Below are 14,545 nucleotides of genomic sequence, written 5' to 3'. Positions count from 1 at the left end.
CAGAGTCTTTGAAGTAGATTACATGTAGGATGACAAACATAGAATCCACCTCGCTCCCAAAATAAATTAGATATCGGTAGACTCCTAAATAGTATGTATGAAGATTATTCTTAGAAGAATGTACATGGAGGCATATATGAACAGGAAGGTGCAGAAGAACATGATTTGGTGACTATATATCAAAATCAAAACTCAGTTGTGCAATCCAATATGACCACGTGGTTGTGACATCCAATAAAGAAAAGGAAATAAGAAACATATATATCAACAGAAACTCTCCAGTGATTTCTGTTAAGAATCTTAAAAGATACTTTGTAAATTATAAATTATTAAACCAGAAGTAAAGTCTAATCGAAATATGACGTTCATTAAAAGTATACAAACCTCTAATTATGAAAGCTCGAAATGTGAATCATTTGTCTCTTTGTGGAATACGTATTTGCTTATCATGGATTATAATTTCGACATGTTTTACGTCTGTGCAGAGCGTCTGCGCGAAGCGACGCCTATCGGGGGATCCAATATTCAGAAGCAGCGTTTTCGACTTTCCGAAAACACTGGTCATTCAGAGTTAGCTATTATTAAATATGCTTTCCAACCACTTCCAATTAGTATATTGACGTTACTGGACGTTTACCACCGTCTGCCCACATGAATGTGAGGATGGTATATTTGTGAAAAGTATGTCTAAAGACAACGCTTAACATGAATTTGATATCTCAAAATAGAATAAATAATTCCTATAAGGCTTTATTGGAAGTATACTGAATCGTAAAAGAAACGTCGCACCAGTAGAGGTTTCATAAAGCACACGCTTTAATTCACTCTAGTTAATTATCAAAATGGTGATTTGACTTCAAACTGGACAATTTTGGTAAACACCTTTTCGGGAATATATTAAGGGTTCACACAACTAAAATCGCCCAAACTGATTAACGATATGGTCTGTCATAGCAGAGGTTTCTCCCGCGCAGATGTTGATGCACTGTATCGGCACTAATGGGCCCTGTTGTGAGTTCCAATGATCTGGCGCGCTGTTTCCGTCTGTCTGTGGAAGCGACCCTGCAGAAAGCTGCGCACATTTTGTCGGTCTTGACATTGTGATGTTACTGTAGGTCGCTCGCGCTTGGGCGATCTTGGATGCTGTTAGTGGCCTGATATCGCTCCTGCAGTCGGTAGATTGCCCAAATAGGAACGTTTAAATGATTGACTGCCATCTGCGCAGTCGTCCCAAGGCTTTCTTCTCTGATCTCTGGTAATAAGTGGTGTCATAGACTAAATCATTTCAATAAGTTTCTTTAAAACTTCTATTTGTTTTCAATACATGTCCAAAGTGAACCGAAATTCTATCCCCTTTGTCTATGTAGTGTATTCAGCAAACATTCGGTGTATTGCCTCTTATCATAATCCCCCTCCGGGCAGGATCCTTAATTCTCAAGCGCTACCAATACATGTCAATTAACACCTCCCTACGTCGGCGAATCTTACATATGTACATGTGCATGGGCCAATGACCTTGTACAACGTGGCGTAATGACTAAAACCTGACTGATATGGTCAGTCGGGAGACCATCCAGCGAGACCAACCAGCAAGACCAAGGAGACCAGTAAGGGAAACGAGAAGTGGACGGATTGTGCAGCCAAGGGCGTCGCCGCACCTACGTCTACGTCTACGATGAAGAATCGGACTTCTGAATGTGTGTGACAGAGCGGGTCTCCACATCGGGATCATTGGCCACTCAGTCTCGATGTGCGTTCTGTCACATGTTTACCACTGTGCACACCATTTCGACCATCATTCAACCAAACAATAATAAAACATGGCTGCTGCTGTCTTCATCACTACCGTCGACTCTTGTCTTCCCTTACTCTTGTCCACCATCCTAAACTACCACGCGAGAGCAAACAACGACGGACGCATGGCAAATGTCTCAGAACAAAATTGATTTCAGGCGAGTTTTGGACTCATTGGCAGAGTTGTCACGATATATAGGTACATTTTTATTTTCACGAGTATCATACGGACTCTTTTACCACGTTTGCTTTTTAGATGCGTTTTGTCGATATGGTTTTTCACCAGAAAATACACTGATATTGGTAATAACAGTTTACTTGTATTGAAAGCATGTTAACAAAATAGTACAATCGTAATAAAAACACCTTGTAAGAACAAAATTGTGCATTTGATTTTGCAAAACGACGTGTCTTTTGTGGATGAGTATAGCTTTCCAAGGTTATTTGTTAGTTACAAGCGATACGCAAAAGGTAGTAAATTAGTCAATTTATCCAGTTCAGGTTTTACACATTTATAAATTCTGTCGAATGACTGCTATTGTCATCTTCTAAGATAACATTTCACAAGCATGTCAATTCATTAAAATGTTAATGCTACACTAAATAGTTCTGTTGTGTGTTTGTTTTGTCGTTTTTAGTTACAGCTTTTCTTGAATTTGATATACATGTAATTCATTTTGACACTAAACAAATCACATGTATGTACGCTCAACGTTGCTATTTCTGCCTGCATTGTCTGAATAGGTTAATGAGACCCATGTTTCGGTATGTGATGGCATGCTTGTTCTGAGCTTTCAAAATGTTTAAGTAGAGGGGAAATCCACGGTAAACACGTGTGGTAAATACTTCTGGAATTACAGCTGTCAAGTAAAAGCTTTCAAGGTTTTTTTCACATTTCATCACACTGGTTTTCACCAAACTTTATTCTTTGGATTTGATATCCTTCAAAGTCCACACAACAAAGTCAAACCACTTTCTGTTCGGAACAACCATCTGGCCCAGAATGTTCAAAGTAACAAGGATGGTTTTCCTTTAACTTCAAACTTCCATTTTCATCAACTGAACAGAAGAAATTTGCATGCATGGCAGCTTCGGTAGCTTTGACATCTCTGTATACCGACAGACAATTAATCTCAAGAACACCAAGTGGACTTGCTGTGTGTTAACAATTAATCCATACTGTGATACTTTTATTTCGGGGGTGTTTTTCTTTATATTCGCCAAAAAATGTTGACTTGCTGTAGACTAGTGTGATACTCCCAATGTAGTATGAACTGAAGTAAAGTCATTCCCATATCAAAGTACATGATGAACACGTCGGCCTGGTCCTGTTGATGACCTGCCATTGCAAACTTGAACATCTAATTCTCCCTGTCCTAGAGTATTTCTATTTATCTTCTTTGTGTTGACCCCATGTAAATTATTCAACAGTTGCTGCTTCCTCTCTAGAGTGTTTGATAGTTGGCATGTAATCTGTAAAATCAGCTTTGCAGCTATCTGATGAAAGATATGCATGGTGTCTAAAGCAGCAATTAACGTCTGGAAGGTTTGGAAGACTGGGAGCTTCACAAAGCGTGTGGATATCTGTATATGTGTTTACAGTGAAGTCATACTGTCACATAAGATTAACGAAAAAAACCCCAAAAAAAACAAAACAAATAACTTAATAACAAAACATGTAGGTAAATGCCATCACGAGCCTGGCTTATGTTTACAATAAACAGTTTCGAAGCAAACCTGTTGAGTCAGCCATGATCATCAATAAGTTACAGATCTATAGGTAGAAAACAGATGCTGATGACAAAATAATGCTCTTTGTTTGACTGCATGAATAAAATTGAAACATTTTGAACAAAGTGAAACATTCTAATTGAACAAAGAATTGACTTCAGAAATCAAATGGGTTGCTTGATGCACCCGTGTACATACCCGGCTGTGCATGTGCAGAATGCTGAGTTGACGTGACCTGTCACCTTGGACAGACACACTCAAACATGATGATCGGCATTTGTCTGCATGTCTGAGGCAATGAAATGAAGGAATGAATGCGAATCTTATGAACATGTGGTCGCAATCATCACTGATAGTATGAATGGCAACACTATGGACATGAGCATCTTCATAAAAAGTTGACGTGGAGTTTTCATTGGGTTAGAATCTACAGATCCAGGTGTACTCGAAACTAAGAAATTATATGCATCGTTTCTTCTGTGAAAACCGGCAACATGGTTATATCATGTGTCGTCCCAAATGTCAACGAATTAGAATTTGACATACCTCACCCACATGGTGTACACAACGTCGGTGGTTTCGCGTATTCAAATTGGTTTTGCGAGTTGAAGAGAATAGGCACCTTTAGCACGCAGTACTAATTCCTCTTTCACCCTGACACTTCTGGTTCCTTTCCCTGAGATAAGTATAATTCTTTCAAGATCAGACAGTTAACCTGTTCGAGGAATACAGCCTTCAATGCCCACAAATAGGGACAATATCCCATGCATCTGAAGCTCGTGATTTTGTAACAATCTGATAATTTTATGACCCGTTTTTCAGTTGGTCATGTGTGTTAGTTTCAGCGTTTACGCATCGTTGTCATGCATCATTTGTCAGCTGAGATAGCATACGCGGGTCTCTTTTTATGATATCTACTTTTCTTTTAAAAAGTATACTTAGTTTAACAACAATGAAAAATCAATCCTTTGAATGATGTAATCTGGATTTTCATAGGCGCCAACATATACATAAGGTACTTAATTAAGTACCCCCAGTATTTTTGCACTGATAGGTTTTCAACACGTACACAAAACTTTTTGTGGTGACTACCATGGAATGGCATAATATTTTCTGACGCATGTGGTCCTTTGACTCATAGTAAACGACAAAATGATTGGAATTCATGTAGATTTTATGAGGATTTAAAAAACAAACAAAAAAAAACGAAAAACAGGTCTGTACAAGTGTTATGCTTAATGTTTTATTTATTTGTGAATGTGAACATTCAAAATGTCATTTTGCGTGTCTTTCCTGAATCAATTCCATGTGACTGTATGGCAGCCGGTACTCTCCTCATACATGTACTTCCTGTCTGCTTCCTGAACCTCTAAAGGACAGTCTACGTCATTCCGTGTGTACAGAAGCTTCCAAATGGGACAGGTTCTGTTACACAGAACAACCACTCATGTCCCCGATATTCTACAAACATATGATTTTGTATACTTTTGGTCTTTATGTGTTCATTTTGCTTATGCCACTCTTTTAATCGGTAGTTATTAGCACAGCCCAGTGATATGAAACTAAACAAACGAAACTGAAAATAATCACTCCTGCCTTGTCTGTCACTTCTGTCACGTAAGGTTCATACCTGTCATAATAATGTTTATGGCTATACAACATTATATAATGAAAAAACTATGTGTTGATCTTTAGCGCAAGATTATGGCTTGGTGTATTGCATGTATATTTTCATTTCAAGTTTTATTAAACGTTTTCACTGTTTGTAGGATTTCCAAACTTTGTAGTTCAAACAGGATTGTACAACTCTAATCAGACAGATTTGTGAACTATTGGCTTATTATTTTGTAAACCACAGTGTTGAACAGAAATTCTGATATGTAATTGATTCCGTTAATACTGTTTTTCACCGCAAAAGAAAAATGTTTATCACACACTTAGCATGCGTGACGTCACGCATCACTAAAATGTGAACCTGGCGGTTTCCTTTTAAAATCTTGAGTTAGAATTGCTGTCTTTGCATGATGTTCCTGCTCTTACGATGCTACTTAAGGAATGGATACTGCTTATTGATTTTGTAGAAAGAGAGTGAATTTGTGTACAGTGTAGTCTATTTTGTTTTCACTGGTTTGACTTGAACAAAATGGGTCCGCAGATTTCATTCAGGGCCTGTAGATTTTAAAGCCCGCGGGCCCTGATGGCCAACTGTCAAAATAAAGTTTTGCAAACACCGATCCCAGGTGTCGTCAGGCTTTATGGAACACGTCAGTCCACCATCTGTATAGAATGCTTGGTCGCCATCAGCAGACAACACCGTCGCTGACCGACCACCCTCGTCGCGGACGTCCACGTGTAACGCAAGACCGCTACATTGTGACCGTCGCTTCATACCAGCTACCACCACAGCCCGTAACACCATAGGAAGACGCAAGAGACCCATCAGCGATAACGCTGTACGTGGCCATCTTACTCTTGTTTACGTTGCCGTCGACCATACGTTAGTTCACGTTTGATGCCACAACATATACGTGCTCGACTGAACTGGGCGGCACTACATCGCAACTGGCGCAGTGGATAGTGGCAGAACGTCGTCTTCTCAGATGAGGGTCGCTTTTGTATCGATATCGAAGATGACAGAGTGAGAATATGGCGTCGTAAAGGTAAAAGATTCTCAGAACCATGTTGTTTGGAGAGAGATCGTTGGGGAGGGCCTTCCCTCATGTTTGGGGGTTCCATAAGCTGGGAAGATCATGTTCAACATGTAATCTTTCAGAACAATGGGCAAGGTCATGGTAGGGGTGTTACTACGCAGCGCTGCATCGATAAAGTGTTGAGAATAGCAATTCTTCCATTTTGTTTGCTCGAAGCCGTCATCCTCTGTTTCAGCAAGACAATGCCGAGAGCGCACACAGAATTCCACCAGAACAAAAACACCTACACCATGGATTGGGTAGCGTTATGCCCGGATTTGAATCGAACACCTCTGGGATGAGAAGGAAAGGCAATTTCACCAACAGCGAGTACGTCCAGTTCACTTGCAACAACTGCAATGGTGTGTTGTTTATGCTTACAACAATCCTCGGAGGTTCATTTGACGCCTCTTCATAGGGAGGAGATGTGCGGCTGTTGCTGATGCCAGTGAAGGTCGCACCCGTTATTGACGTTAACGTTTGTTTCCCCTTTAAGGACAATACCTAAAGCCTTGCGTTATGTGCGTCATGTCATATGGAGAATAAACACACAAAGTGATTTCTTTTGTGTTATCGTTGTCTCTTGTGAAAGTAATGTTCGTAGACAAAATGGCATGTTTTCACTCACTGTAATCATTTCACACTAATCGCCTCTCTTTTGGCGGTGAGTATATGTGAGTTTATATGTTATTGGCATATAGCAGTTTTTAACACTAATTATGGCCGAGTTTATCATATCTTGATGTAAAATACTTTAATTTCATTGGTCAATGATGTTTTAAAAGGTTTCCGGTTTAGCAAGTGACACCCCTCTCAGTATAGTGACACTTGAAAAAATATTACCTGCTGCTACTGTAACCGCCAAACTCTCCACCGAGAGCTGTATCGTTAACAATCATATGGCGTCATAATACGTATGCAGTGCCCGAAGTTCTTTGGGTGGGACGTCATACCAGAGATAGTCCTCTCAGTGTATTTACATTTTAGTAGATCTTGTGTATACGCCACCGAGTTGAAAGTGACACGAAGCGCAACATTTTGAATAAAGCGTTGTTGTGGTTACGCATTGGAAACTGTCAATTGCACGTCGAGTTTTGGTGATTATCCATTTGTGTAAACGAAACAACACAGATGTAGAATTCCTGAGAAATTCTAGGTCTCCCTTTAGAACACAGCACGGCAAACTTTAAAAATCACGTCATAGTACTCTCGTTTACGTAATTGTAGGTGATTAGGGTTGCGGTAGGTTATCTAACCTAACTACTGACGAAACGTGGATAAGAATAGGCAAAACTTTATAAGGGTGCTATATATCGGGCATTCCTTTCGACATTCTAATTAAAGACAGAGACTGAAATGTCAGCCTTGGGACAGCGACCAAGAGAGTTGCATGCAGGAAGCAATGTTGGCTGCAGGTGAGTTTTAGATGTGGTTGTTTTGGAGCAACATAAACACTCTAGTAGCACGCTATATATAAACACAGTTGATGTAAAAGTACGTCATAATTTGCGCTCATGTCCTGTTTCAGATCAGAGATATATTTTTCACAAATCAACAAATGAGAACTTGCAACATATGGAGGTGGTGGTAAAAGAGAGCACCCAATTACTGAAAAACTAATTAAAAATGAGTCATGTCAGATAATTATCCATCAGGGACTGGTCCATGTTAAAATGGTGGACTTTGGGGTTGGGAGGGGTGTAAGGACATGATTAAAATGTTGACTTTCTCTCACGTTTTCTGTCTAAAAGGCAATGTAGAATAAATAGGATGAAAATGGCCGCTCTGCACTGGCATAAAAATTAGTTATTTATGAACCCCTTGTGAAAACTTCATGGTACCAACAAGTGGTAAATGTAATTCCGATAGTCAATAGTTTTTGCGTCTTTGCTCCCTTTTGTTGAACTGGTAAACTCCAGTTTGAATCCCCATGTCTATTTTTTCTCTCAGCATTTGATAATGACAAAAGTACTTACTTTATTAGTGCATATTTTTCAAAGAAAATGATTATTATGGTAGCTCAAACAAAATATACTGAAATTGTGTTACAAAATTCTCTATTTGAATGTAAATTTATTCCCAGAGATTGTGGAATTCCTAACCATGACCATTCTCGAGAAGAAACACGTTTTCTTCCTACAGACTTGCAGGACACAACAGATTATTTCTCCAGGATATTATGCCAGGTAAACGTAATCTGAGTATTATTCGTTACACTCCTCTACTGAGGCTAAGAAACCCTAATAGGAGCTCGCGTCTGGTAACCTTTGAGCGACCTATAATCGTTCAATCAAATATATATATATATAACCAATCTGACAATGGCTACTGTTTAGGGTTTGGCGGGATTTACACAATTCATCACTCAATGACACTGATCCCTCAACAAACGGAAATCCGCAAAAACGCAGATATATGACCTGCAGTATGTAAGCATAGGGCTTTCTGGTGACATATTTACCATTAGCTAATATTTCAGGAATTGACATCTTTTAGTATTGACCAAAATGCTATTTTCAGCGACTGTTTCACTGCTGACAGTGTTGTAGCGTGCTCGATGTACATCACCCGGAAGCGATCGAGGAATACAACATTCGGAATCGTTTGGGTACAAACGTTTTGAAGTAAAAACTAAGAATGCATGTGCGAATGTCCACTCTCGCGATAAGGTAAGTTGTGTTCTGATTGGTCAGTCTCAAAGGTAACCTGACGCGTTATCCTGCTAGGGTTTGTTAGGCTCAGTAGATCGAATCGAAGTGTAACGAATAATACTGAGAGTAAGTAAGACTTGCACGGAACCACTGCTGTATTTTCCATATTTGGAAGTATGACCTAAATATATAAGATATAGAAAGGTGTGACCCTAAAATGGAGGTCTCGGCTCGTTTTCGGTCAGACAAACGCTTCTAGTGCTTTGATCGTTGAAAAAACTGCACAATTTATACTGCGTTGACCTCCGTAAAGTACATGGCGTATCACTAACCTGCTGATTTGATTTCAATTTAAAGCTTCCACAAATTTTACCGTCCATTCTCGGACGAAGTTAGGACATATGCCCGGAAAAAAACAAATCCCAAGCTACAGATCCGCACCAAATAGTAGAGCGAGTCTGATATTATAGTTGCACGTTAAAAGAGGTGGGAATAATAGAAAACGCCATCCAATCAGAGACTGCTATTCGGTGCTGGTCTGTAACCTGAGATTTGTGTACTTCCGGGCATATGTCCAGATTTCGTGGGGGTTGGTATTAGGCTTGTTCTATCTGTTTGGGTGACACTTCCCACATCATTACGTCCCCAAAGCGACCACTGTTGTCTCTCCTGTCAGTTCCATGTAGCATCACTATACCCAAGAGTAAATACATGCTGTAAATATGGATAAATGGTGTAGTAGGTTATTACAAATTATAAAGAAATAACTGAGTGAGTGAATGAGTGAGTTTGGTTTTACGCCGCTTTTAGCAATATTCCAGCGATATCACGGCGGGGGACACCAGAAAATGGGCCTCATTGTATCCATGTGGGTAATCGAACCCGGGTCTTCGGCGTGACGAGCGAACGCTTTAACCACCAGGCTACCCCAACCACCAGGCTACCCCAATAAAAAATGGCAATACATATAAAATGATGACGATTTCCTTCTTTCTTAATTATGTATATGTTGTAAACAGGTGGGAAAAGGCAAATATCCACCATTTTTATGTCTTCACCCGTGCGACCTCATTAGGCATAGACTGGTCAAGAAGCATGAACGCATTTCACAATGACCTTGGAGTAAAACACTACGAATTTCAAGAAGCCCCTCTTTGTATAACACTACGACTCAAGGTTGATTGATGTTCGGCCTTTTATTCACTGAACTTCCATCAGGCTCAGGAGACCAGCCCATATGACAGACTGATGCGTTGTGTGGTCGTGGTCAGTCAAGGTCCATGTAGGCCAGGTGTTGGAGAGCTTCTGTCAGTCTATGTGAGCTTCTCTGCCATATGGGTCTGGGCTCCCAGCTTTTAACTTGGGTGGCTGGCTGTCCTTTGCCCTTGTTTACGACTCATGGTTCCCATTGTAAAACTTACATGGGTACCTTGCCTTTGAAGTATGTTGTTAACCGCACATATTTACAAGGCACCCTTTGAAACTACAAGTGATATGTACTATCATGAGTCGTAAATAGGCCTGATATCTCGGCCAGCCAGCCAAGCCATTACACACATTTGTTAATATATAATTTACCAATCAATGTCAGTTAATTACAATGAAAAACCATTCATTAAATTATACAAAACACGGTAGGACTGAACACAGTGGAGGTCACTGTGTTATAGGAGAACACAATCTCAAACCCACCATGTTGGTGACCCACCTGGCTGACACTGGTAAGTGACATTGTACTGAGCTGACTGTGCGAAAGACTAATGTTATTAGCGGAACTTTCCCAGTAAAAGAAACGATTTCAATAGGGATATGCGATTTTTCAGTTTACTGTGGAACCTAAACACATGGAAGGGGACTGTTTGAATACTTTAAAACAAGGCAGCCTTCACTGGAGTTACATTTATTATATTATAGGATTTGTATATAGTGCACATATCTATTGCTTGCTCAAGGCGCTGGTATTTGTTTCCCTCGGCCATTGGATGTCAGTCTCAGCATCACATGATCACATCATATCATCTCTATTATCTCATAACTCCTACTGCCATTAGGCGCACCGAGTTTATTGTGGCTCTCTCATCCTAACGAGGTACCCACTTCACAGCCATTTAAACAGGGACACATAGAGACAGTAATTCGTTGCTGTACCCGCAAGTAGGTGTTTGCATTATCTGGTCATATACCAACAGATTCATGGGTTCTTTTAGGTGTGTCGGGTTGTCTGCTGTATACTAGGGGTTGTGACAACATGGAAAGAGTCTGCACACAGAACGCCAAGCTCATTACGCCTAAGCTTTTTACGGTGGGCTCGATCCCGACACCTCAACCTCACTGGATCACTAGTCTGGCGCTTTAGCCATCTTGCCCACTGCGTCATTTTAAGCAAGTGCTTCCAAGAGGTGCCAGCTGTCTCAATTACAGTGAGGATGAGTGGATTTTTAAGTGGATGAAGCATGTAACATTAGCAACACCATGAATACAACTGCAATGTCTCTTGAGCAAAGACAGTTGTTACCAAAGGGTTGAATATCCACATATACCAAAGGATCAACCTTGACAACGCTGGATAGCTATTTGGATGCAAGATTTAAAACACACAGAATTCAGACTTTTTTCGATAGTTTGGGAAGAGAGCCTGATTATTATCAAAGGACGGTCCACACATTTGTACAAAGGAATGGTGCGTCTTTCTGCCATGATACATGAATACTTCAAAGTAAAAACCGTAAAACCTGTGGACTGCATAGTTTTGTTTCATGTGATGATGAAGGCTAGAGGATATTCAGTGAATGATATTCTTAATCATTTTACTTTCAACCCAAAGTTAAACATATGCTATGGCATAGATATCCGTTTTCATTATGTGTCACTTATAGTTAACATGGTGTTCCTCCTTAAGAGGTGTATATGTACACGAGAGTGTATTTTCTGTAAATGGTATGATTAAGATCATAATTATTTGGGGGTTACAGTGTTCAGTGTTTTGAGTGAAATTTATTATGGGTCACATTTCGTATCATAAGTGTTCATTAGTTCATTAGTATTTTAGCGGCAGGCCTTTAAGGTAGTTCTCTAGAGTTACCTCCGTTTGAGAATGTTTTGACTGAGGTAAACACGAGGCTGGCCGTGAAATTTCTAAATTAATGGCGATGGTCGAATTGAGCTCGAGCGTTCAAGAATCAGTGACTGTGTATATAAAGGCTGGTTATTGTGTTCACACACGGACACACACGGATTTACTAGAGGACATCAATCTGCCTGCCTTTGTCAACGCTTTACCTACATGACCGCTGCCTGACCGCTCGCCATGTTACATTCAGTATTACTGTTTCTCAGTTTCAAACCAAGACTTTGGTGAGTTGATATTATATTTGTGACCGATTACCTTTTGACTCGGCTGCATTGAAACTTCTATTTAGAATCTTTGTGTCTTGCTCTTTGGTCAATAGGTATTACTGAAAATTGTACACTTGTCAGTGGTATATTTTGCTGGTTCTGAGGGATTTCGTATACCGTTTGTCACAGCAAATGTTTAACCCGAAACAACACATTAAACTGAAAAAAAATGTACAGACTGTGGATGTCTACAGAACAGTGATGTAGTTTCATTTAGCCATGGACCTGTGATAACGACACTTCATCTGCAACTTCTGCCGGAGAGTCAGTATTCCACTCGAACAAAAAAAATGAACAGGCGATAATGGACAGACCCTACCTGGACTGCCCTAAAAATGGACCAACTATTACTATTTGCTGGCCAAAAGCTTCCAAATCATTTTACTATGGTGGATGATTATGTCACCTATTACAAGAAGCAAGGTGTCAAGACGGACCTACCCCCTTCTACGGACACGTTTTTCTCACGTCATTCATAAAGCTAAAACCAAGTTGAAGAGAAAAAGGGAAAGTGTCATCCAAAGGGAAAACACAATGGGAGCAAAGTAAACAAAACGATTGAGAATGGATTTTTAAATAGAGACAAAAGGCTGAATGTGTCATTTAGTCTTGGACCACCATGCAGTCAATACCATGTCCTGTCTGCAGCCTCAAGTTTTCGAGAGGTGATTCGATGATTAGACATTTCAGGAATCAACCACCACCACCAGTAGCACCAGTACTATCGCCACCAGCTCATGGACCTCTTTCATTAATGCCAACTTTGCAACATTGTTTAAGCGATCTTCCAAATAAAAAAAAGTTATTATAGCAGCTACCAGATTTCCAGTTATCTGAAGTATTTAGTCTGCAGAATCCATTTACCATGATCATCCCCCACCCCCTGTGAGAAAACCTACTAAGTGAAGTAGCTTTAAAAACAGAAGAAGATTAAACCTTGTCCTTGACATATTATATGGCTCTACAAAGGATGGCAGTCCTTTTATTCATTCAAACACGTGTTTATCCCTATGCTGAATTTCATCAAGGCATTCCTTCTTACCTGGAAAAGTATGTGTTTCTGGATCCCATGTGGTGAATGGGGTTATCCTCGACGACGTACTATCAACAGCCATCAAAGATCCATACATTACAGATCTGTTTATGGAAGGAAGTCATTTCCATAATCTCTCAGTGATTGCCTTAAACCAAAACTTGTACTGCAGTAAGGATCTCAGGCAACAAAGGAACTGTCATCAACTCATCATGACTTAGGCATACAGATGTAACTAGAAAATTATAAACATTTCATGGACCAATTTCAAAGGGCTACCCAGAACCCATATGGTTACTTGTTGGTTGATCTAAAGCCACAAACCCCTCCCCTTCTGCGACTTTGTCCTAATGCATTTAGGGGACCTCTGAGCAAGGACTGTTCAGCTTGACTTAGACGTTCAGAGTGGTCAGATGTGTGAGGAACACCTCTTAACCATGCCATCGTGTGATAACATTGGCGTTTTGTTTTAAAATCCTTCTGATTTGCAAAAACACTGAAGAAACTGGAAAAAACTGTCCCAGAAAGGCTTCTGTGGCTCCACTTGGGATGCCCCAAGTTGGGGGTCAAAAGGAAGTTTGGAGGAAGACGACAACGTCTCTCCTGTGTATGTGCCTCATCCTGTAGTAGACTATGATTTTTGTGGACAAGTGTTCAGCAATAACCACAACTTACAGAATTATTTACATGATAAACAGTGTCCTGAGATGGAAGAAGATGAGTAAGTCAGACAATACGAATACGATGGCTGATCTCTAAGAGCAAGACAGATGTATTCATGTATCTGTGAGCTGAATAAAGACATTGAATAAGAAAAGGGAGGTGTACATGAAACAAAGTTTAAACCAACACATGATCCAAGCCAAACTGAAGGAATTCACCTGGAACATGTTTAAAGAGACGTATGCCAGATTTATTACTTATCTGCATCATATGCAGAGGGGTCCAAAGACATGAGAATTACTCAAGAAAATACAAAACTTGAACAATGTGTTTGATGACATGTTTTGCCAAACGTTACAAATATAAATTGTGAGTAGAAGAATGAACTGATGATGATGAGGAGGATGTACCCTAGACTTTGGACATGTTCCAATCCCATAGTCATTTGAAACAGAGCTTGTGAAAAAATGAAATCAATGTATCTTGTTGTTTGTATGTCTGTCACGTCTGTCTTTCTCCTTAGGAAAGCCACATTTACTCCATGTGCCCAGTGGCCTCTCCATGAAGTTGAGAATGGTGATATGACT

The 14,545-nt window shown here is 40.0% G+C and overlaps 1 pseudogene; it reads right to left on the bottom strand.

Moving 5' to 3' along the window:
- Positions 1–2,715: 2,715 nt before the first annotated feature.
- On the bottom strand, positions 2,716–5,965 carry LOC137261958 (uncharacterized; annotated as a pseudogene).
- Positions 5,966–14,545: the final 8,580 nt, after the last annotated feature.

This window comes from Haliotis asinina, chromosome 14 (assembly GCF_037392515.1).
Source record: "Haliotis asinina isolate JCU_RB_2024 chromosome 14, JCU_Hal_asi_v2, whole genome shotgun sequence".
Taxonomy (NCBI): Eukaryota; Metazoa; Mollusca; class Gastropoda; order Lepetellida; family Haliotidae; genus Haliotis; species Haliotis asinina.
This window is presented reverse-complemented; position numbering and strand designations above follow the sequence as displayed.